The following is a 25,992-nucleotide window of genomic DNA, read 5'->3' as shown; positions in this document are numbered from 1 at the left end:
TAAAAGAAAGCTATCCATTTTAGCATACCAAGCCCGAGGAGCTTGCTTGAGACCATAAAGGGATTTCTTAAGTCGACAAACAAGGCTGGAGTCTGTTTGTATGAAGCCAATGGGTTGTTCCATATAGATTTCTTCCTGCAAGTCCCCATGCAAGAAGGCAGATTTAACATCCATCTGATGGACTTCCCATTTTAAAGAGGCAGCGAGGGAAAGAACAAGCGGATAGAGTTCATTTTGGCAACAGGGAGAAGGTTTCAGTGTAGTCAATGCCTTCAACCTGTGAAAAGCCCTTAGCAACAAGACGAGCTTTATGTTTATCAACTTTCCCATCTGGTCCATACTTGGTTCTGTAAACCCATTTACATCTAACAAGTTTGCGTCCCTTTGGTAGAGGAACAAGATCCCATGTATCATTTGCCAACAATGAATGATATTCTTCATTCATAGCTACTTCCCAATGTGGATGGCCTGAAGCTTCTGCAAAAGTGTCAGGATCATGATTTACTCGAGCTTGAGCCAGTAAAGAAGAGGCTCTTTCAAACTGAGAACGTGTACGTCGCTGATCTGTAGGATCACCGGCAAGATCACCTGCTGCATCTCGAGTAGCACGGACCCATCTTGGAAGTTGAGGATCCTGAGAAGGTGGGGGAGGATTATCATCCTCACTTTCATCATCTGAAGAAGAAGTTTTCAAAAGTAGAAGAGATAGGAAGAGGTGGCACATCCGCCGGACTAGGCTCGCAGGCCGATTTATTTTCATCAAATTTTACATCTCTTCTAATGATAACATTTTTGGACTTAAATGGAATAAGTCTATAACCTTTTGCATCTTCAGAATATCCAACAAAAGTACATTTCTCACTCTTAGGTTCTAAAGCTTTATGCTTTTCATCTGGAATATGGGCCCATGCTCCACTTCCAAAAACACGAAAGTGACTTACATCTGGTTTAATGGAACTCCAAGCTTCTTCTGGAGTGATATTCTCTAGAACCTTAGTAGGAGTGCGATTGATTATATAATTTGCACAATTAATTGCTTCGGCCCAAAAACTAAGACTGAGTCCTTTAGATTGCAGCATACAATTATCCATTTCCTTTAAGGTGCGATTTTTTCTTTCAGCTACACCATTTTGTTGTGGAGTGTATGGAACAGTATGTTGCATTTGAATTCCATTTTCGGTGCAAAAGTTGATGAATGTGTTTTTAACATATTCTCCACCATTATCAGTTCTTAGCTTAAGAAGTTGATGTCCAGATTGTTTTTCAACAAAGTCTTTGAAGGCCAAAAATGTGTTAAATACTTCGCTCTTGAGTTTTAAGAAGTATACCCAAGTGCGTTGAGAAATCATCAATGAAAGTTAAGAAATACTTGCAGCCAGAGAATGAAGCAACAGGAAGAGGACCACATAAATCACTGTGCACAAGCTATAAAGGGGCTGAGGCGTGCCAAGAGGCATGTTTGTCAAAACTGTCCTGATGATGTTTTCCGAGTACACATCCGGAACAAACACCATCTCTGCAAGATACCATAGGAAGACCTGTCACCATATTTTCTTTACATAGATGTGAAGGGAGCGATAGTTTAAGTGACCAAATCGCTCATGCCAAAGTTTGCTCACTTCATCATTATGAGCAACAAATACTGAGAGAAGATTTGATGACCCAAAGTTGTGAAACTTATACAACCTTGTGGAATCATCAGCAATACCAGTAGCTAGAATCTGTTTAGGATCTCTTAGATCCTTGATTACAACATCATGAAGTGAAAATTCAACAATTTTACCTTCACCTGAATGAGTTATCTGATATACAGATAGAAGGTTGCAGGATAAGGTTGGAACACATAATACATCATTAAACTGACCATTGTCTAGATGAACAGTTCCAGTCCCGACAACATTAAGAGATCTATCATCACCAACATATATATTTTTGGTGTTACAATCATTTAAAGAAGAAAACATGGCTTGGTTTTTGGCCATGTGATAAGAGGCTCCAGAATCAATGAGCCACTCATGAGAAGGAGAGGAAGAAGATACATTTAATGCATAACCAGACTGAGATGATTGACAACGACATGCAGAAAGTGCCATTCTGGAAGTTGAAGTTGAAGTAGGCTCCACATGGATGTTATGTTTCTTCATTGCGGCTTCCAAGGCTTCCATCTTCTTAAAGCATTTAGATTCTAAGTGGCCATCTCGATTACAAAAGTTGCAATGTCTATCAGTCTTCTTCCATTTGTTTTTATTGGTCTTATCATTTTGCTGAAATGATCTTTCATTTTGAGGCTGAGTTGGTTTAGGACCATTCTTTTGAGGATATGACTTCTTAGGATTCTTTGAATTTGGTTGCTGCTGGGCGGCTAACGCTTTCGTGGAAGAGTTTCCAAGATTAAGAAGACCAAGGTGTAAGAGTTTTTCTTGTTCTCTTATTAAGGAATCACAAAAGGAGTCAAAGAAGGGGCCTTGTAGTCTTTTTCCTTGACAAATGAAAGCTTCCCTTGTAGAATGGAAAGTGGAAACAAATACAGAGTAGGCTGGTCCCAACTTAGTAAGGATGGAATAAATAAGGTTACCATCTTATTTCTTAACCTCAACACCTTCCAAGAGATATCTAAGGGTCTTGAATTTGGACAAGAAATCTTCAATGCAAGAAAAATTATTAGGATCTAAAGTAAACAACTCATTTTCAAGTTGATGGGCTCTAATTTCATTTTTAATCCCAAAAACTTTAGCGATTTTTTCCAATGCTTCATGAGGAGTCTCAAGTTCAGCGATATGGAATCTAAGATCAAGAGAAATAGACATCCCTATCAAACCACGTGCTTGATCTTATCTATTTTCCCATTTTGCAGCCTTGTCTTCATCTTTTGGTTTCTTCTCTTGGTCTGTGGCTATTCTGTAGAGACCTTTACTTCTAAGTAAATCTTCCATGTAGGCTATCCATTGGAAGTAGTTAGTGCTGTCAAGAATGACTTGGCATGGACTTCCCATTTTGCAGCCTTGTCTTCATCTTTTGGTTTCTTCTCTTGGTCTGTGGCTATTCTGTAGAGACCTTTACTTCTAAGTAAATCTTCCATGTAGGCTATCCATTGGAAGTAGTTAGTGCTGTCAAGAATGACTTGGCATGGACTTTCCATTTAAAAAAAAAACTGAAGCTGAAGATGCTGAAAGTAAGTGTTCCAATGGATAGATCTCGAAAAATTAGGCTGTTTTAAACAAAACGGCTCTGAAAAAGGCTTCCGGATGAAGAAGTTATGGCTTTTTGAAAAAAATATTTGTTGAAGTTGCCGGCAAAGTGCGCGAATGTGTGGGAATGAAAAAAAGTCCGCCCCCACAAAATGGAGACTTGATCCCAAGACCTCTACTCTCTTAAAATAGCTTTGAACCAATTGATCTATACAAAAAATTGAGAGAGAGAGAGAGAGAGAGGGGGGGGGGGGCCTCGGTTTGCGTGCTTGCCTTGAGAAAGCTCTTTTTCCCTACAAAACACAAAACACAAAACCCAACATGAATATGCAAAGAAAAACGAACCTTGCGGCTCGAAGTTAGCTTTAGCCAAAAAACTAGATATTTAAAAAAAAAAATCTCAAAGTTAGCTTTAGCCGAAAAACTAAATATTTTTCTCAATGTTTCTGATTTTCCGAGATCACACTAAGGTGCAGGGAAAAGAGCATACGCATGAGAAAAATCCTTCCTTTCTGTTTCTGATTTGCCCAGATCACACAGAGTCGCAGGGCAAAGAGCATAGGCAGAAATGAAAGGTATAGATCCGGTTAAAAAAAAAGGGTAAATAAACCGAAACCGAAATAAGCAGAGAGAAAATAACAGTAAACTGCAAAAAACATTGTATACCTCCCGATCTGAAAAAAGACGCAGCTAGGGCTACCGGAAACCTTTTCGCGTGAAACGAAAGGGGTTCCTCACTGGAACAGATGCTCTGAACGCAACAGAGCAGTCCTCTCGGCCCGAAAGCAGTCAAAAAGAGCAGATCTAGGAAACGACAACCGCATGCAGTTCTACCGGCTTCAGATTTGGATCACCAACGGACGCGGCCCTCAAATAGCTCTGATACCATGTAGGAATTTACAGGGTAAGTTCGTCAGAAAGAACACCAAAAGGACACCGCTCACAACCAAATCACAGATCAATACGCTAGTATTTTTGACGTGGTTAAAACCCTCAAAGAGGGAAACAGTCCACGGCCTGCGCCAACGTGGCTACTACAGGCAATTTATTAATCAAAGAATGAAAATTTACATAAGCTTCTCTCATGCACGGATTACCCGAACAATGACCCTCCATGCGCTTTCAATAGAACTCATGGACCAATCGGGTGTCAAGCCACGGATCAAGTGTCAGTAATACCGAGGAGAGAATGAACCGTCGGATCACTACATATCGTGACCGTCGGATTGTAAGTTACAATATGTACAATGGTAAAGAAACACACTTTACCTAACTCTATACCTAACTCTAAACTAGACCAAGTTGTACTTAACTATTTCCTATGTGTCGGAATATCCTAACAAGGAACCCAAAACAAGAATAGTCATAGACGTTCATACTCAGTGAACACCCGGTTGGGTATGTACGTTGAGAGACAATTATTAAGTTGTCTATAAGTCATTGGTCTCGCCAAAATTGTACTCTGATCTATTGAGAGATAGAGTTGTTAGTTAAGGCCTTGCTATCTGACAATGTTGGTTATAATGATGTTATAGAGATAGATTACTAGTCCAACTCTTCTTATGATATCTATTTAGTGTTGAGAATAGCCATGTACCATTTAATGAATTCCTCCCTAGTTAAGAGGGAGTGTTGAAGAAAATGTAACTAGGTTCAGTTTTCATTATGACTTGTAATTGTAGTTTTATGTAGAAAAGAAACAAATAAGTTTATTATTCCTTGCATCATGGATTTCATGAGCAAGAAGTGTTTATAGGTGAAAGAATTCTTCATGATGTCTTTAGGATTTGTTTTATTGACATAAATATTATAGAGAAGCCATAAAATTCAAGGTCTACTCTCCTAAGCAATTATCACTATCCCCCTGGAAACTCGACTACGAAGAAGATAGTGATCTCCTTATTAGGAAAGTCGTCCTATTTCCAAGCGCTCATGTCGGCTCACAGTGCCAGCAATAGTCACTATAAATAAGGAATATTCTCACCTCTAAATGACCATCATCTTTAGACATCTCTGATAAATACAGTGAAGAAGTGAAATGAATAAGTATCACCACACGTAGAGGATTGGGTACAAGATATACTCTCAAGTTACATAATTTCAATAGCAAGTAACCTCAGCGAAGATATATTGTCATAGGACAGTATATAAGTGACTCCAATTGTTGAATGAAATATATAGTAAGTCGAGGTTGTGATTATGACTAGAAAAGAAGGAATCCAAGACTTAAATGGTACTGAGAATTATGGAGAAGACCGACACCTATGCCTAGATAGTAAAGCAGGAAGGAGATCGAGAATCTCCTTAGATAGTGACAATCCAAAGTAGGAGACCTGTGACACTACAGTGAGAAGTAAGAACCTTATCATTTGAAGGACGAAGATTGCATTGGGATAGTGGCAAGTGTGTTGGAGGTAGTTTTGTATCTAATGTTTTCAAGGGTCTTGGTATTCATCAAAAAATATATATAAGAAGATATTGAAGGGTTTTTACTTTCAATAGGAGAGGCTTTTGACCTGCCTTAGAGCCAACATCTTGTGTACTTGAATTTTGTTGATCTTCTAGCTTTGATAACCCTTTCATGATTAATGAACACACTAACATAAAATAAGTTAACTAAAAGGAAGACATCACAAGCAATTATCATAAAGTGAATAATCGTTAAGATCTTGTTTGTCGCTAGATTCTTCAACAAGATTAGGAAACAAAAGGAGTTGGCTAGGTTAGGTATAGACTTGCTAGTAAGCACTCTTTCAAACAACACTTGGTAGTAGAGGACAATCCACACAACAATTCAAATCTGCTCAACGCTTAGTGCCCTCATGGGGTCAACAATTGCAATTCTGACATACACATCCCATACTTCCTACACCATAACCTTTGTTATTGGTCTAAAATTATCATAAGTTAAAACTGATGTAGAGTTGATTAGCCATTAATGATTTGAATGTTAACTGAAAGTGAAGAAAACAAGGAAAAATGCTTGAGAAGAAGACTTTACAACAACTAATTAAACATAAGAAAGATGCATAACCGAAGTGAAAATAGTAAAAAGACAGCGATATGAGACAAAAAAGTTGATTACAGAGTTCGTCCCTAATGGACTACGTCTCCAGGTCCGCATTCAAGATGGGTGACCGGTTTATTAGGATTGAAACAGTAGGGCTAGATTACACAGAGATTTCACCAGAATGAATGTGCACACAGGAAATTTTGATCAGTGTCATTGGATATCTCTCTGAACTAGCTTTCCAACACCTATCATAGTTCCCAATTCCGACTCCGGATGCTGCTGTTACACTGAAAATAGAACTTCCAATGACCTCCAGAATCTGCATACAATAACCAAAACCACTCTTCCCCTTGATCAAATAAGAAAAACCACCTCTTATATCCCTGCAAGTACATCAAAACCTCCTTGGCTAAATTCGAGATGGATTTAGTTGCTTCTAGATTTTTTTGAGCTCAGTCTAGTTGCTTAATGACACACAAGTTAGGTTGCATGCTGGTCGCATTAGTTGTTTAACAAAAAAACCATAATAAAACCCAAAAATACAGTGTATTAAACTCATAAACCATTTGTCTCTTATTAACTGGGTGGAGGAGGTTAGCGGCTGCGTGTGACCAGCCGCGGTCTAACCGTAGACTACCACCTCCGACGGTTCCACTATAAAAGCTCCGGAAGTTAATCATTTATGTTCACATGTCAACAGTCATCCACCAAACCTGCTGATGGTTAACCACTTAACTATTGATACTACCTCTGGCGGTCTATACATAGCTCCACTTACATGTCCGCGACGCGGTTAACATCTGGCGGTTAACTCCAAACCTGATGGTTTTTACACATGCTTTGATCACATTATGGCCTTCTCCGAGGTGGTTTGACTTCGCGGTTAGGGTTGTGGACTATGTATTTAATTTATATTGTAATGCTTTGTATGTATAACATAACCTGAGAGTTAATAGGTTAGGTTTCACATAGTTTTGGTAATGTGATAGATTTATGGTTTTAGAACTTAGGTTTAGCATTAGGTTTAATGTATTTTGGTTTTAATACATTTTTTGAATGTTGCATTTAGGTTCTAGGCTTAGGTTTTGTATTAGAACTTTACATAAATAAGAAAAATCCTTTTACAACTAAATGTCGCAAAGTGACATTCACCAAATCTATGTCATTGACAAATCGTCTTTTGCGATGAGATCACATGACGATGAACCATATTGAACCCCTGCAATGGATGACACTCATGTCGATGATCAACATGCGAGTGGATGACAAAACCAAAATCCTGCGAGGAGAATGACAAACATATGTCGTTGACCCAAATCTTGGCGGAACTGACGACAAACACATGTCGATATCCAGGTACAAACCCAATACCATGAAAACCATAAACATTACTTAACAACCTGATTCATAACCAACACTATCAAAACTATCGAAACTAAACTGAATGTTGACGACGACATGGAACTGAATGACACTGAACATTGACGATGAACTTGTGCAACTAATCTGATGAGATCCTCCTAGATCAATCCTCCCCACTTGAAAGCTTTTGTACCATAAAAGTTTGAGTAAACAAATAATTCATGAGGGTAGAACTCCCTCACTTTCCACCTTGACCTGATGATCTACCAATACATTCGATCAATCACCTATAAGTGATGACCCTGATGATGCTGACCATGGCACTTTTTGAGGCGGTGACCTATTCCATTCATCTGCAGTATGAACAGCTTGCAATGATGGGCAAACAACCTGTTATGAACATGGAAATTGGTTTCTCTCCATGAAGAACCATGATTTAGTGATTTATAATCATCTTTGAAAATAGTCTCTACTGGATATTGTTTAATACCATTGGCATGTATTAACAATATTTTTTGTGGAATGACAAAGACAATCAAAGATATACTTGACATCAAACCAGCTACTTGATTTGACATACTTTCATGCCTCCTAATTACTAAGTCAATTTGCTGCAATAAGCCCATCAAATCGTAAGGTGAAAATTGTTGCAACTCAGTTTGTCTTTGAAAGTATTGAATTAGTTGTTGATTTAATTGAATCACTTTTTCTTCATTTATTAAATGATGTTTCCATTGATTAGCACTTTCCCCTGATGCATAAGTTTCCCTTAGACACTTTTACACTGATTTAGAAAAGGCTTTGATATGAAAACAAATAAGTTTCCTCTCCACCTGAAAAGAGGTTTCCAAACTATTTGAAACATGAAATGGCGACACAATACAAGAGAAATTGAACACTGACTTTCCCCAATACTGATTTGTATCCTTGTAACTGTTAATTTCCAAACTTGGACTGAATTGATTCATTCTGACATTAGGAAGAGGAGCTTTAGGCATAAATTGTAATTCATGTCGTATTCCCTGCTTATGAATAAGATGTTTGGTTTTACATAGAACTAGAATACCAAACTATCTTTAAGCTGACTCCCATAACTTAAACAATTATCATGTTGATTGTTATGTTGTTCCTTTACACACATGATTATGAATCTCTTATTTGAACTTATTAATTACTTCATCTGATTAGCATTAATATTCAAATCATTTTTACTTTGATGTTCCCTAACAATAAATTCAGCCCCATCTTTCTTAAGGAGATATTTACGTTCTTTCCTGTAAAATACTGCATCATGATCATAAAGATAAGGACTTCCTAAGACAACTCCACATATGTCTACTGGAACCACATCTAATTCCACTTCATTAATGTAATTAGCTGTAATGGAAAATCTTAATCGACACTCTTTGGTGAATTTTGTCTGATTTGATTTATTTAGCCATCCTAATGGGTAAGGTATTGGATGATTCCATGTTTTCAAACCCAAACTCTTAACTAAATATTCAGATATTAAATTTTCTTGTGATCCATTGTCAAACATTGTATCTATCTTTGTATGCTTAGAAGTTATCCTTATGTTGAACAATTCAACTCTTTTATCTTCAGTTGAAGGATTTATGTTTGATGAAGATGTAATAGTTTTCGAACTTGAACTAGTGTCAGAAGTTTTACATGTCGTAACCATAGTGGTTATCCTCCTTTCATCACCTGAATCTGAACCTGGATCTTGCTAGACTGCTGCAATGGCCTTCTTTTCATCCTTCTCCTTAAGGAACTTTTTGGGCTTAAGTTCTTGATGAAGTTTCCAACACATATTTATCATGATCGATTCTTTGGCAATGAGAACAAGTAGGTCTTTCCTTCTGAACGATCGTTGATTTCTTTCTCTTCGAAATGTTCTTCCCCTTACTGTCACTGGAATCTTTGATTTCCAACTCTTTGGATGACTATGATGAAAACTTGAATCATCTGCACCTAATTAAATGTGTATGGCCTAAACACACACTTCATCAAAATCATCAGCATTAAACATCAATAATGTATGCTACAAATATGAATGTAAATTGTCGATGTATTTTAACAAAGTTTCACATGCATCTAATGAACTACCAAGCACCAATGCTTTCTTTCTGAACTCCTGAGTAAACTCCTGAACACTCTACCCTCTACCTTGCCTCAGATGGTGCTAATCAATAACATCTTGGTGCATGTATCCTAAAGGATAGAATTGTTTCCTAAGAGCTTTTAAAAACTTAGACCATGAAGAGATGACTTTTCCTTTATGCTTTACATTTATCTGAGTTTTACTTTCCCACCAGATTAAAGTTGTTCCCCCCATTCTAAGTGTAGCTAACTGAATTTTCGTTTTATCTTTAGAAATGTTTTGAACGCGACAATACACTTCTAACTGCTTAATCCAGTTAACTAACTTTTCAGGACTCATTTCGCCATCATAAACACATAACTCAGAATTTACATCAAGTTTCAAAAGAGATGTTTTCTTAGGTTTCTTTTTTGTTTGAGATTTTGTACTGGAAGAAGATGATGATGATGATGATGATGATGATGGAGATGATGGAGGTTAAGGTGGTTTATCATCCTTGCCTTTATCTTTTTCCTTCTTCGATGGCTTTGAAGAAGAAGCTGCATCTCTCGCCTTCTTTTCTTCATACATTTCTCTCGACAGCTGCGGCATAGTCTAGAATGCTTGCTGAAACTGTTCATCACTCATCTTAGTTTCAGTGTTTTCACTTGGATCAGATCCTGACATGGTCGACTTATGAACAACTCGTCACTTTCAAATCTCTGGATCAACCTGCTTAAGGATTCCTTCTCCTCATTAGGACTTTGACCTAGTTAACATTTAGTGGAAAATTATACAAATGCAACCTGCTCTGACACCAAATTATATGATCTGAAATGATCATAAGTTAAAATTTATGTAGAATTGATTAGCCATTAATGATTTGAATGTTAACTAAAAGTACGGAAAACGAGGAAAACTACTTCAGAAGAAGACTTTACGACAACTGATTGAACATAATAAAGATGCATAACAGAGGTGAAAATAGTAAAAACACAGCGATACCAGAAAACAAAGTTGATTACAGAGTTCGTCCCTAATGGACTATGTCTCTGAGTCAGCTTTCTTATGATTGAAACAATATAGGTTGATTACATAAAGATTTGACTAGACTAAATGTGCACACATGCACTTCTGATCACTGTCAATGGATAGCTCTCTGAACTAGCTCTCCAACTCCTATCATGGTTCCCAATTCTGACTCTGGATGCTCCTGTTACACTGAAAGCAAAATTGCATATGACCTCCAGAATATGCATACAAAAACCAAAACCACTCTTCCCCCTAATCAATGAATAAAAACCGCCTCTTATAGGCCTGCAGGTACATCAAAACCTCCTTAGCTGAATTCAAGATGGATTTGGTTGCTTCTGGATATTTTTGAGCTCGGTCTAGTTGTTTAATGACACATAGGTTAGGTTGCATGGTGATCACATTATTTGTTTAACAAGAAAACAATAATAAAACTAAAAAATACATTGTATTGAACTCATAAACTGTTTGTGGCTTATTAATGGCACGGAGGAGGTTAGCGGTTGCATGTGACCAGTCACGTTCTAACCATAGGTTTCCACCTCCGGCAGCTTGGCTATAAAAGCTCCAATGGTTAATCGTTTCTATTCACATGTCAACTATCATCCACTGAACTCGCCAATGGTTAACCACTTAACTGTCGATGCTACCTCCAACGGTCTATTCATAGTTCCACTTACATGTCCCTGCTGCAGTCTACATCTGGCGTTTAACTCCAAATCCGATGGTTTGACAACTTGATGGTTTACACATGCTCTGATCACATGATGGCCTTCTTCGAGGCAGTTTTCCTCCGCGGTTAGGGCTGTGGAATCTGTATTTTAATTTATATTGTAATGTTTTGTATGTATAACATGACTCGAGAGTTAATAGGTTAGATTTTACATAGTTTTGGTAATGTGATAGGTTTAGGGTTTTAAAGCTTAGGTTTATCATTAGGTTTTTAATGTATTTTAGTTTTAATACATTTTTCGAATGTTGCATTTAGGTTCTAGGTTTAGGTTTTCTGTTAAGACTTTACATCAATAAGAAAATTCCTTTTACAACTAGATGTTGCAAAGTGAAATTCACCAAATACATGTCGTCAACAAAGCTTCTTTTGTGACGACATTACATGACGACGAACCATATCAAACCCCTACAATAGATGACACCCATGTCGATGATCAACATGCGAGTGGATGACAAAACCCAAATCTTGCGAGGTGAATGACAAACACATGTTGTTGAACCAAATCTTGGCGGAACTGACGACAAACACATGTCGAAAGCCAGGTACAAACCCATTATCGTGAAAACCATAAACATTACCTGAATAACATAATTCATAACCAACACTGTCGAAACTGAACTAAATGTTGACGACGACACGAAACTGAATGGCACTAAACACTAATAGTGAACCTATGCAACTGATCTAACAAGACCCTCCTGGATCAGTTATTCTTGTCTTGGAGGTTGAATATACAATCTTGATGTCAACTACATTAAATAATTTGATCCAATACAGGAAAGTCAATGCCTTGTTGTCACATTTCCAATCATGAACACCTTCAGTGACGTGGATAGATTCTAGAGGAGGCTTGCAGACCTGCTTGAGTATATCTCCACCCTCAACTAGATCTAGTAGATACACAACATCCTCAAATGTAAGTTTCATGATACAAAAACAACCATATCAAGCTGGGTTAACAATCCCATAATCAAAGTTGATCACAAATTTCCTTCGAGAAGAAGGTTCAAGAAAGCATATGGAAGTTGTGATGCCTATGTGACAATATGTATGGGAACTGGTACCAAAAGAACCTTGAATTCTTCAATATTTTTCTCTAGCATTGAAGGACCCGGTTAATGGTAGTTTGTTCTTACCATTATTATTCCATTTCCCAAAGGTATAATATCTCGTTAACAATACTAGTGTTTTTTTCACTGAATGATGAGAGAGCCATAACACTTGGAAGCCTTGTTAGGATCAATCCTGACACTAGTAAGTCATTATTGTCGATCAAGAACATTTGTATATTCGTGAGGCCATTAAAGGATTGTACTAATATGGATTTAAACACATTTCTCTTGAGAAACACCAATTACAGCAGATCCATCATTCCACTGAAACCACGGAATAGTCTCGATAACAAATTCCTTTGCATGATTATCTAGGATAGAACGCTCTACAACTCCCAACATGAAAATCATCATTCAAGAATCCATTTTCCAGCCAACAGTTCAACCACTATCCGCCACAATAATTTCTATCACCACTGGAGGAGATCTCCTGTGGATCTACCTTTAACACAATTATTAAGCACTAGTAGGCTGATACTACACAATTATAAAAATTAGCACACATCCATGACCAATTTACCAATATCACAAACTCGATTGACATCCCAAACTCAATCAAAAAGATTTTATAGTTCCTATGATATTCTATCTTTAATCTGTTGCCAAATACCCATTCATTGAAGTTATTCATGCTTCCTCAAAGAACTATCATTCCTTTTATCTTCATTACTCCCTTAGGACAACAATTGACTTTTTATTCAAGCATTTGACATATTTTATATGAAAAAATAATCCTAGAGAAAATGATTACAAGTCGGAACAAAACTTGTCAGAGCATCAATTTCATGATTTGTAACACTTACTTACAATGATCGTGATAGAATTAATGAGCCCTCTTACTTCCAATAGAATAATAACGTGAATTAATGGGCCCTCTTACTTCCAATGGACTAATAAATCCATGTACACCACATAATCCACGCTACTCAATCCAACGCCACGATCTAAGCTCAAATCGGTTACACGCATCTCTGTCCACAGAGACTACAAACTTTCAATGCAACTCTCTTCATGATGTGGTTGGGATCTCCTCTTTAAATGTGTGTTGCCACCACTAAGACTACAACAATGAGAAGAGTGTAACAGTTAGGAAAGAAAAAAAAATCGCAACAAATCTACTCATCCATGCTCGGATACCAACTGATGGTGATGTACCACATCACACAAAGGATATTAAAAAACATGGATATTTGAAAAAAAAAGTGTACCCTAATTCCTGAGAAATTATATTAATTAAACCATTCCCTAATGTAACATTTAGTGTATAAATAGTCAATTTTTATAATTATAAGTGACCATAAAAAATGCATTATAATTATATTATAATTAGTTAATCAATTTTAACTATTTTCTAAACTATCGACAAATACATTATAATTATAATTAGTTGATTAGTTTTAACTGTTTTCTAAACTATCTCTTATAATATATCTCTAACTATCTTCTATTGTTTCTTCAGGGTATCTTCATGATTCTCTTAATAGATTTATTCATCCCTACTTTCACTTGCATTCTTGCATATCTCATCCATACTTTCACTCATATTCCCCCTATGCCATTTCTACTTAAACTTTTAAAATAGTATGCATTATCACATTTTTCATTATATTATTCATTAAACATTACAAATAGAAATTATTCCTTCATGTCCCATTTTTAATGATAATTTTTTATTAAACTAATCCATTCCCAATCTTTAACTTTGTTATCCTTTTGTATTGATCTTTCTTGGTCTTAGTCATTTTTTATTGTCATATTTCTCCATCTTGCACTAGCCAAAACTCATATAAAAAATTCACCATCCCTAATTATCTTGAAAACTACTCATGTTTAATTCATCAACATATATTGTATCGCAACTTAGTCATTTTTTATTCTCATATTCCTCCATCTTGCACTAGCCAAACCTCATATAAAAAAATCACCATCCCCTCATATAAAAAAATCACCGTCCCTAGTTATCTAAAAAACTACTCATATTTAATTCATCAACAAATATTATATCGCTGCTTTACATACATATACCAATTATTCACCCTATCTCATCACTATCATTATCATTATCCTCATTCTCTTAAATTGAGATTTTTAGTTCACTCATAACCCTCATGTTGCATCAATTGTTTTACCCAAAACCAACCTAATTAATTTAGATATTTGCAGCCAAGTACAGTTTCCCTATCCCTCGGTCCAGTACATTTTCTTGGTCAAATATAGTCGTTTCCTAGTCAACTATAGCCGTTGTATGATCTGCTCTCTCCATTTAAATTGCTTCCATGATATGGTTCTTCAACTTGCATTGACCACACTTGTTGGTTCTCAGCAAATTAATTATGATGTGATTTTCGCCAAAAAATCTTCTCAATTTATAACTTCTCACAATTAAATAATGAAGATCAAATTTACATAAAACTATTGTTTTATCTATCCTAACGTTATTAAATTTTGTTTAGCTATAAAATAACTATAAACACAAAAGTGGAACATCAAATTGCAGGGGATGCCACCCACGTGCATATAGTCTACTAAATGACGAAGCTGGGATGGAATTTGAAGGGGTGCTTTGCCATCAAATACAGCCAATTTTTTTTCTTCCTCCTCAATATTTTTTGTTTTTTTCATAGAATCATATAGTGTACAAAATGACGAAGCAATTTTTTTGTTTTTTTCATAGAATCATACAGTGTACTAAATGACAAAGCGACGATGGAATTGAAGGGGTGATTTGCCATCAAATACAGCCAACATTTTTGACAGAATTGAAGGGGTGATTTGCCATCAAATACAACAAACATTTTTCCCTCGTAGTCAATAGTTTCTTTTTGTTTTTTTTCATAGAATCAGAGGCATTAGAGTTGCACACATTGTTAAATTTGACGGGTATTTCGGATTTGAAATTCCTTCCTACAACGAAAGAAAGGTGGACGATTTTACAAAATATGACGGGTATTTCGGATTTGAAATTCCTTCCTACAACGAAAGAAAGGTGGACGATTTTACAAAATATTCCACTAATAATAAAGGTGGACAGTAGCAAGATTTGATGAAATATTCCCTGAATATCTTTCACGTGATCATCCAAACCATGTAAGGTGATGTGTTATTAATTTGTATTTTTGCAGTATAAACACTTTCCCAATATCAAATAATGTAACAATCCACTAGTAATGTTATTTGTGTATTACTAATCTATTTTTTTGTTTATATATCTAAACACTTTGAGATATTGGCACTAACCTTAATACGCAAGCTGGAGCCACTTCCTGCCAAAAAAGGCAAAGACTTGCTGCTAGGCAGCTGTCCTTGTTGAAACTTGAAACCCAATCCACCGTTCTTATCCACCCAAATCCTATCCCATTTTCCTCTGTGTCTTCATGTCACACAGGACTTCCTCGGTGGACTCAGCTATAAATATTGGCTTCTTGCCTCCCCATTATAGATATTCGTTGTTTGGCTTTCATCTTAGGACGATATCAATACATCAATTCTACTCCGATGGTTTCTACATTCATGGCTTTGAATGGGCTGAGCGTAGCGTACTTGATGATGATGGCACTCATACTCGGTGAGAAACTCCTATAATAAATTCACCCATGCTCCTCCTATCTAAACATCTCACTGATGAGTTTGGGATCATTATTAATTTGTTTTTTTATTGTTGTAGGGTGCAGTGGAGCAAGCGGGATGACGTTCACACTAGTGAACAGCTGCAAGCAGATGATCTGGCGTGGTTGAAAGACTACCGCCGGCTTGGGGGCGTGACAGTTGGTATCAAAGCTATTCTGAATACTTGGAGGAGTCTTGCAGGAAGTTGGGTGAAGCAAGTGTATATACACTTGGAAGTTGATGATAGTGGTGACAGGTACTTACAGGTGAAGGAATCTGATTTCACATACAAGTGGAACAAGAGCTGGTTCATGTCTTGCAGGGAACTTGGAGAAGACTGAAAGGCAAAGATGGTGGATGAACCTATGACAGGTGAATCTAGCCATAATGCAGGTGAAGTCTTTTGGTACAAAGTGTTGGAACAGATGGGTCAATTGTGTTCTAACTGGGTTTAGATGAAGGTTGAGAACATGAAGATTTGGGGAAGCTATTCAGAACTAAGGAGGGAACTTGAAGAACTCAAAAGCCAATGTGGAAGTACGATAGATGGTGAACTCAAGGAACTTGATGAGGAGATTCGACAAAGTGTTATTGGTCTTCAAGAGCTCCTGGATGAAAGAGCCCAGTTAATAAAGAAGAGTTCCATGGTGGAAGCCGAAATCAAGCAAAATGAGGAGGAGATAAAGAAGAAGCTTCTTGGTAAGAAGATCATTGTAATTGAGCAGGAAGAGCTCGCCTACATTGACAGGCTGGGAACTCACTACCGAGACAATCCAAAGGATGTTCGGAAGCTTAGTTCTATGGAAGTAGTTAATGGGTACTTGGTTGGTGCACTTGAGTAGAATGTGATGGAGGGAAATCTTGAAGGGAATCAAGCTAAGCCAGGATCGAGTTGCTTAGAAGAGCCAAGAAAGGAAGTAAAGTACCTTAGGAGGAATGTCAAGTTAGAGCACAAGCCAATTGACACTTCTGAGGCCAAATTCTTGAAGAAGGTTGCTGATGTGAGACACAAGATAAAGCCGACAGAAGGAGGTGATGCCTTGAAGCTGAGTTTTGTGCAGGTGACCGTGAAGGGCAAGAGATTTGTAGCTTTGGTGGATATGGGGGCTACTCATAGCTTCTTAAGTAAGAAAGCAACAAAGTCTTTTGGGAAGAAAGCGAAGATGGAGAGGGAATGGAGTGCTTTCAAAGCAGTCAACTCTACCATGAAAGTTGTTATTGGTGTGATGGAAAACACTCAGGTGAGAGTGGGATCGTGGTTTGGAAAGTTGGACTTGAGGATCGTGGACATGGATGATCATTCTATGGTGCTGGGGAAATATTTCATGAAGCTTGCACAAGCCATACCAATGGTGGACCGGGACATTCTCTTGATCACAGCTGAAGGAAGAACCATGATGGTTCCAATGAATAGAAATAATTGCTTGGGGTATAGACCGAGGATGAATTCTATGACTTTGTATCCCAAAGATCCAAATGTGAAGCATGAGGATGTGGAGCAAAGAGGACTTGGGAGTATGCCTCAAACAATGAAGGAAGGGAAGCTGATTGACTTCGTTGCAAGAGCGAGGAAGAATGAAGTAAGTGAGAGGGAAATCTCAGAAACCTTGAAGCACTTGACAGAGACATCTTCTATTAATGATCTTCACAATGGAGTTGCGAAAGAAGGGAGTATGAGTACTACTTCAGAGGCAGTGGTTGGAGAGGATTATGCAGGTAGAGAGCTGGCTGGCGTAGTGGATTTTTGCAGGTATGCTATGGGCATATATGACTTTCAATTGACAAGGGAAAAGCTTGGAGAGCTTAGGGGTACATGTGAGGAGATTGAGGTTGTGCACAAATACTTGAAGACACAACATCAATCTGATACATGGGTGGATGAGAGTCAGGGAGGAAACTTCCTGGCCCTCCTTTCTCTATAGACAACCTTGGAGATGGGTTGGTGTAGGGACCTTGTTTGAAAGGAGCTACACCAATTTAGCAAGGGGCCTTGGGAGGAGGCTTCTTTATGACAAATTGCAGACTTGGATGCAGATGACCAGATGTTGGGATGGAGTCTACATGGGTGGACATCATGGACAACTAGAGCCATGGACATCAGGTTGGAGATATGGAGCATGACAGTTATGCAGGAACATTATGTAGGAGCATGTGTAGAGGTGTCATTCATGGACATTCTATGGGGAATGACGAAGCAAAGGATGTTGTGCAGATGCTATTATGACATGGAGATGTATGAGCCAATGGAGAGGTTGTACACTCTTGTGCAACAAGGCCACGAGCTGAACATGTTGCAGATGGGATGGAGTTTCCATGGACCTGAGCATGGGAATTGGATAGATTCTTGATGAGTCCGAGATGTAGCAGAAGTTAGGGAAAGACGAATGGGGACATAAGGATGTGCATTCATATGATTTGAGCATCACAGTTGGACTGATCACCCGACTAGTTCGAGTCATGAGGGGTACCAATGTACAGAGAGATGTTGCTGTCGAGGCTACATTCTAACGCATGATAGGAGTGCGTTGGAAACTGATGGAAGACTACAGGATAAGGACGAGACATGATGGAGACAGTGGTTCTACATATGTTGCAGGGATATTTGCAGTATGTGGAGGAGTCGATATCATGGATAAGATTGTTTGGATATGGAAATATTGATCTTGGTGGGTGGCTACCACGATGGTATGTTGTCGAGGTCGATAATGACTTCAGGTGGAGGAGGATGTAAGGACCTGCAGTCCTTGACACATGCTCCCGGCATGAAGTGTGACTTGAGCGATGAGTTATGGAAGCTCTACGACTAGCGCGCGAGGAGACATAAGATAAAATGCGTAGATGGGTTGAGCGACCATGTTTATATGATGAACAGCATGGGGCATTCATGATATGAAGCCGATGGTTGGAAGTAATGGTTGAGGGCGTTGGTCGACGGGCCGACCAAGCCACAAGCATGAAAAGAAATGTTGGTTGATGAATTGAACGGGTCGGCCAAGGGAATGGCATAACCGTTGAGCAGCGTATATATTGTGCGCGAGTTGGAGTCATTTGCATCATTCGATCTTCGCTCATCCAACAAAGGAGAAGTGCGTAGAATAAGTATAGTCACAGCAATAGAAGGAAAGGCGCAACACGGTGATGCGCCCAACCTTGGGCAAGGCTACATGAGGGAAACACATTGTCTTGGTTTGGGTGAGGGCATGGGTAGAGGAGCGCCCACCGGTTGAAGTGTAGGGCATGCATGGGTGTGGATGCCCGGTTGTACAAAGGAGCGCCCGACGGTTGAACGAAGGTGTGGGCGCTCGGTTTGTGTAATGACTTGGCACGGGTTATTGGGTGACTCGGGTGAGCACCTGCCCGTCATGCAAGTGTGCACAGTGAGACATTTGGTGAAGCCGGTTGTGCGAAGAGGGTGTCTTGGTGACTTGGTGGAGTCACCCGCTGGTCATGCACGAAGACAAGGTTCGGCTGTGAAGTGCAGAAGGCAGCTCGTGTGAGGGCACGCCCGCTTGCCTTGGGCAAGGAAATCTTGGTTGTCGCACAGAGGTGTGACAAGGTTGTAAATTTGGCTAAGTATGAAACTTGGTGTTTCCAAGTATGCTTGTAAAGCTTTGTAATATTGAAGATTGTATAATATATATTTCAAGCAGACTCATTGTTCAGGGAGTTGCCCCTCCCTTTATACTGTGCAATTGTGTTCTTCATTTATAATTGTTGATGATAATGAATGTGTATAGGTTTTCATCAGTATAAAGGAAACATTAATAATACTTGGTTGCCAAACACAAAATAAGTAGGATAAAGTGGTTAGGCATAGTCCACAAACATAAGTACTGGTGAAAAGAAAGTGTTCGGTGGTGTTGCACCTCGCCTAGCGCGGTTGAAAGACTACCGCCGGCTTGGGGGCGTGATAGTGCCAGTGGAGCTCCACCTGTTACGTTGGTCGAGTTCACAATTGGTGGTAATGGCAACAAGGATTTCTACGACATGAGCCTTGTCGATGACTTCAACATCTCGTTGAACATCAATGAGGAGGGTGGAACTAGAAACTACCTGGTAGCTAGATGTGTCGCTGATCTTCTGAGCAGCTGCTCAACCGAGCTCATCGTCAAGGACAATAAGGGGCAATTGATTGCTTGCAGGAGCGCATGTGATGCGTTCAAGTTTGCCAAGTACCGTTGCACTAGCGACCATAACTATCACGCCCCTACACCTGCGGTAGTCTTTCAACCGCTTATAGCGAGGTGCGGCACTACCAATCATTTTCTTTTCACCAATATTTACGATTGTAGACTATGCCCAACATTCCATACTTAGTTTTATTTTCATTACCAAGTATTATTATGTTTCCTTTATACAAGTGAAAGCCCATAACATTCACATAAACAACATTATACAACAGAAATGCACAACAGTATAAAGGGAGGGGCAACTCCCTGCAATATGAGTCTGCTTGAATTAATATATTATACAATCTTCACTTTTACAAAGTACAAGTTAAATCTTGGGAAACCCCAAATTTACACTTAGCCAACTTTCACAACTTTGGCAAACACGGTTGCCCAGCTCGTCAGCACCTTCGCATGGTCGCCACATAGCTCACCAACCCTTCGTTCACCTTGTCGCACGATCGTGTTGTTTTCCCAACTTGGGCGCGCCTCGTCGTAACCAAGTCACCACACACGGGCGCCTCCTCACGAGTCACACCTTCGTTCACAATCTCAACACTTCACCGTTTCCACCATTTCTTCATGCACGGTGCGCCCTCACTCGGTCGCCTGCCCGCACGATTCTTCGTTTCGGCGTGCACGGCGCGCCCTTGCCTGGCTACCCGTCCGCACATCCACCCATTCACCAAATCATTCACCCGAGCTCGTTCACTTGAGTCGCCACACGACTTCACCCGGTTCGCCTAAACGACCTTACCCAGGTCACCACACGACTTCACCCGAGTCGCCCGAACGACCTCACCCAGGTTTCCCGAATGACCTCGCCTGAGTTCTGCCCGAAAAAATTTCCTGAACGATTTTCCTGAACGATTTCTCAAATTACTTCTCGAATGACTTCCTCAAAAGAATCCTTGAACGACTTCCTTGAACGAATTCTCGAACGACTTCTCGGATGACTTCCTGAACGAATTCTCGAACGACTTCCTCGAGGAACTTCTTAAACGAATTTCTCGAACGACTTTCCGAACGAGTTTTCCACCCAAGTTCCACCCCTCGTGCGGGCTCATCCACGCACTGTAGAACTCCTTGTTCAAACTCGTGTGATCGAATGATGGTCGTTTTCCTCCAAACACCCTCCAATATATATGGGTGGGTGGCGAGTTATGCCACCCGGCCGACCCACACCAAATGCCCAAGCCAACTCGTTCAACATGTGTTGTCTTGCCCAAGACGAGGGTTGGCCCACCCAACTCGTCCAACACCTTATAAACTCATTTCTTGGCTCTTTTCGTTCCATATTTCGCACGCCCTTTGCACGGTGGAGTCGCCCTGCCCATCGCACGAACCGCAGGTACTAACATCCTCCCCCACTGGAAGTCATTGTCATCCTCAGCAATATCTCATCCTGACAACCATCTGTCACCAAGATCACCATACCAAGGTATACACCCCATTGGTATGTCATACATCGGAAATCATCTCAATCCATGACCATCGACTACCCTGTCAAAATCTCCACATGTTGCTCCCCGCCGTGGAAGGCTGGTCCCTCCATCTCAAGCTACATGTCCACTACAACATCTCGTGTCGACCCCGTCATGTGTCATCCTCGAGTGAACTGCTGCCATGATACTCCAACAAATGCTAACACATATTTGTACACTTCCGGACCCCATGTTTGAACTAGTCGGGTGATCAGTCCAACTGTCACACTCAAACCATGAGAGTGAACATCCTCATGCCATCATCAGCTATTTCTCAGAACATCCCATCACATCCTCAACTCGATCAAGAATCCATCTCCATATAAGTGTAAGCCATGCTCAGGTCCATGAAGTAGCCCTCATCTCATCTGCAACATGTTGTCCATGATGTCTAGTACTAATGTGCTGCATGAAATCAGCCACATCTACCCCCACATCATCATCCATATGTGTATCTCCTCAATATGAAGAGACCTTCTCATCAACCTGACTCTCGATGTGCCACATCCAGGTCCATGAAGCAACCTCCATCATATCTGCAATGTGCCATCCCTCAAGTCTGCCATAGAAACAAGTATACACCTATCTCATCTATCCATGTGCTACCCATGATCATAGATCAATCAGCCCCCATGTGTCAAAAGTGGTTAAGTCTCGGCTCAACCCATGCCCAAGTGTTGTCACCAAGGCATCATCATTGTTGTAACTCCATCACTCCAAAGTGTCTCATATCGATCCTCCACATCAAGTCACTCTTTCAAGCCATTCTCATACATATACTTGAAAGTATGCACCCCATCCTGCATCAAAGTCTCTGACCTCAGCTCCTCAATGCATCAGATCCTCTAAGTCAACCATATATGAAGTCCCTGAAAGTCACAACCTCATGTCATCATGAGCTCCATGAGTCATCTCCAACCAACATCTCAGCAAGCATACAAGTCTCGACCCAAAGGTCTCTGCAAGATGCCTCAGCCCTCCATGTAGTAGGAATGCTCCATATTCTGCTCACAACTCCATCCAAGTCCATGGCCTTGTTGTACAAGAGTGCACAACCTCTCCATCGGCTCATAAGTAAAACATCTCCATGTCACAACAACAAATCCACCTACACAACATTCCTGCCTTGGCACTCCTCATTGGATGCCCATATGACACCTCTATAAGTTCTCCTACATAATGTCCCCGCATAAGACTACCATGCTCCATGCTTCCAACCTGATGTCCATGACTAAGTTGCCCATGTAGTCCAACCAAGTAGACCCATCACAACAATCGGTCATCCCATCCAAGTCTGCAATCTTCGGTCTAGTGAACTCAGTCACCCAACCATATCATCATCACATGAGTCTCTCCATCATAGCTGTCACACTAAAGGTTCCACCAAGACTATCTCTTGGTCTCTGCCATGAGAAGTCCACCCAAGCAACTCAAGTGTGTGCCCTCCTCAATCTGTCCATGAGTCATGCCGGGCACTTAGCCAATTCTCCATGTGGCTAAAGCATGACCCAATCCTCCGCAACGATCATCATGTTCCTCCCTTATCACGGGCCTTTGTACCTTCTACCATAAGGTCAAAAACAACCCCAACAAGTCCTGCAACAATCAACAATCCTTGCTTCTCCATATAAGGTCTCATCATAGACATCCATGGTAAGATTCTCCCTTGCATCGGCAAACTAACTTTGCTCTTCCCTGCATACAGTCCATCTAACAAATTCTCAAGTGAAACACAAGTATCAACAATACTTACATCATCATCATGAGGTTCCTCCATAAGAGTGTCCTCATCCATCCATGTCTGCAAGCTGCACGATCCTGGTCCAACTTGATCAATCTCAAGTTCATCCTCCATTGTTGTCACGTCTACAACATCCTCAATCATCGTGGCTTCCTCTTCCCTGTTAGCACAATCTGCAGCTTCATCCTGCTCCATTATCCAACCAAGTTGAAGAAGTTCGTCTTCAACATTTTTTTCCAAGACTTCAAGTTCCTTTCGAATTCGAGGATTCTCTTATTTCAACCGCTTCAACCTGTATAAGGTAAGCAAGAGATTCCCTTCGCATTCTTCCAAACTTGCCATGCCTTATCGTTCAGCTTGGCCCAAGCACAAAGCTTCTCCTCTGCTAAACTTGTTTCACCTTTCACCTGAATCACCCTAATATTCCACCCGTCACCTGCAAAACTTGAGCTCCCTGCCAAGTCTTCGGTTTTCGTAGAATCAGCTCCTTGATTCAGTTCACCAGCTATGATACCACCTGTCATGAAGTGTAGGTATGTATTAGCTTCAATGCTTCAACACCAGCACCGACTCCTCGGCACTAGCTTTGATACCACCTGTCACACCCCTACACCTGCGGTAGTTTTTCAACCACTTATAGCGAGGTGTGGCACTACCAATCGTTTTCTTTTCACCAATACTTACGATTATAGACTACGCCTAACATTCCATACTTAGTTTTATTTTCGTTACCAAGTATTATTATGTTTCCTTTATACAAGTGAAAGCCCATAACATTCACATAAACAACATTATACAACACTTAGTATTATTTTCATTACCAAGTATTATTATGTTTCCTTTATACAAGTGAAAGCTCATAACATTCACATAAATAGCATTATACAACAGAAATGCACAATAGTATAAAGGGAGGGGCAACTCCTTGCAATATGAGTCTGCCCGAATTAATATATTATACAATCTTCACTTTACAAAGTACAAGTTAAATCTTGGGAAACCCCAAATTTACACAGCCAATTTTCACAACTTCAGGAAACTCGGTTGCCCAATTCGTCAACACCTCCGCATGGTCGCGACACGACTCACCAACCCTTCGTTCACCTCGTCGCACGTTTGTGTTGTTTGCCCAACTTGGGTGCGCTTCTTCGTAACCAAGTCGCCACACACGGGCACCTTTGCACGAGTCACACCTTCGTTCACAATCTCAACACTTCACCGTTTCCACCGTTTCGTCATGCACGACGCGCCCTCACCCGGTCACCCGTCCGCATGATTCTTCGTTTTGGCGTGCACGGCACGCCCTCGCTCGACTACCCATCCGCACGTCCACCCGTTCACCAACTCGTTCACCCAAGCTCGTTCACCCGAGTTGCCACATGACTTCACTCGGTTCGCCCGAACGACCTCACCCAGGTCGCCACACGACCTCACTCGAGTCGCTCAAACGACCTCACCCAGGTCGTCCGAACGACCTTGCCCGAGTTATGCCTGAAAGACTTTCCTGAACGATTTTCCTAAATGACTTCTCGAACGACTTCTTGAACGACTTTCTCGAACAAATTCTCGAATGACTTCCTCGAATGAATTCTCGAACGAATTCCCAACTAATTCTCGAATGACTTCCTCGAACGACTTCTCGAACGAATTCCCGAACGAGTTTTCCACCTGAGTTCCGCCCGTCATGCGGGCTCATCCACGCACTGCAGAACTCGTTGTTCGAACATGTGTGATCAAATGATGGTCGTTTGCCTCCAAACGCCCTCCAATATATATGGGCGGGTGGCGGGTTATGTCACCCGACCGACCCACACCAAATGCCCAAGCTGACTCGTTCAACATGTGTTGTCTTGCCCAAGAGGAGGGTCGGCCCGCCCAACTCATCCAACACCTTATAAACTCGTTTCTTGGATCGTTTCGTTCCATATTTTGCACGCCCTTCGCCCGATGGAGTCGCCGTGCCCATCGCACAGACCGCAGGTCCTAACAATAACACTGTTGACACATGTCCTCCTAACGAGTACTTGAAGGTTTTGAAGGTCGCCTTCCCAACAGCGTACAACTACGCTTACGACGACGCCACCAGCGCTTTCACTTGCAGTGATGCTAGTTATACAATCACCTTCTGCAAGCAAAATTAGATCGTATAAACTTCTCCGGTTTTCTGCGTTAAAGTCTCTTCAGAGGTTTACTTACACTTGGCCTCCACTGTTGTGTTATTACTCAATAATTGCATTACCTTTATTACGGCTACCAACAAAGAGGGTCTTCTGGTCATCGACAAGGCTGTGTGTTGTGTAGTGTAACACATAATTTTCTGCACCTAATACATTAGCTATTATATATTACTCACTATGAGAAGGAGAATGAATTATTTGCACTGAAGAAAAGTTTACTTTTCCAATACTACTATTTGAATTATCCGAATTTTAATTTTGGATAAACTAACATAATTACATGTACTAATGT

At 40.2% G+C, this 25,992-nt stretch overlaps 1 pseudogene; it reads left to right on the top strand.

The window, feature by feature from the left end:
• The first annotated feature begins 17,658 nt into the window (after positions 1-17,658).
• On the top strand, positions 17,659-25,664 carry LOC149166603 (pathogenesis-related thaumatin-like protein 3.5 pseudogene; annotated as a pseudogene).
• The last annotated feature ends 328 nt before the right edge of the window (positions 25,665-25,992 follow it).

The sequence above is a fragment of the Pinus tabuliformis genome, chromosome 5_1 (genome assembly GCF_031772625.1).
Source record: "Pinus tabuliformis cultivar Carrire ecotype Pingquan chromosome 5_1, CPIR1, whole genome shotgun sequence".
Classification (NCBI taxonomy): Eukaryota; Viridiplantae; Streptophyta; class Pinopsida; order Pinales; family Pinaceae; genus Pinus; species Pinus tabuliformis.
Note: the sequence above shows the minus strand (reverse complement) of the source record. Positions and strands in the feature narration are given on the sequence as shown.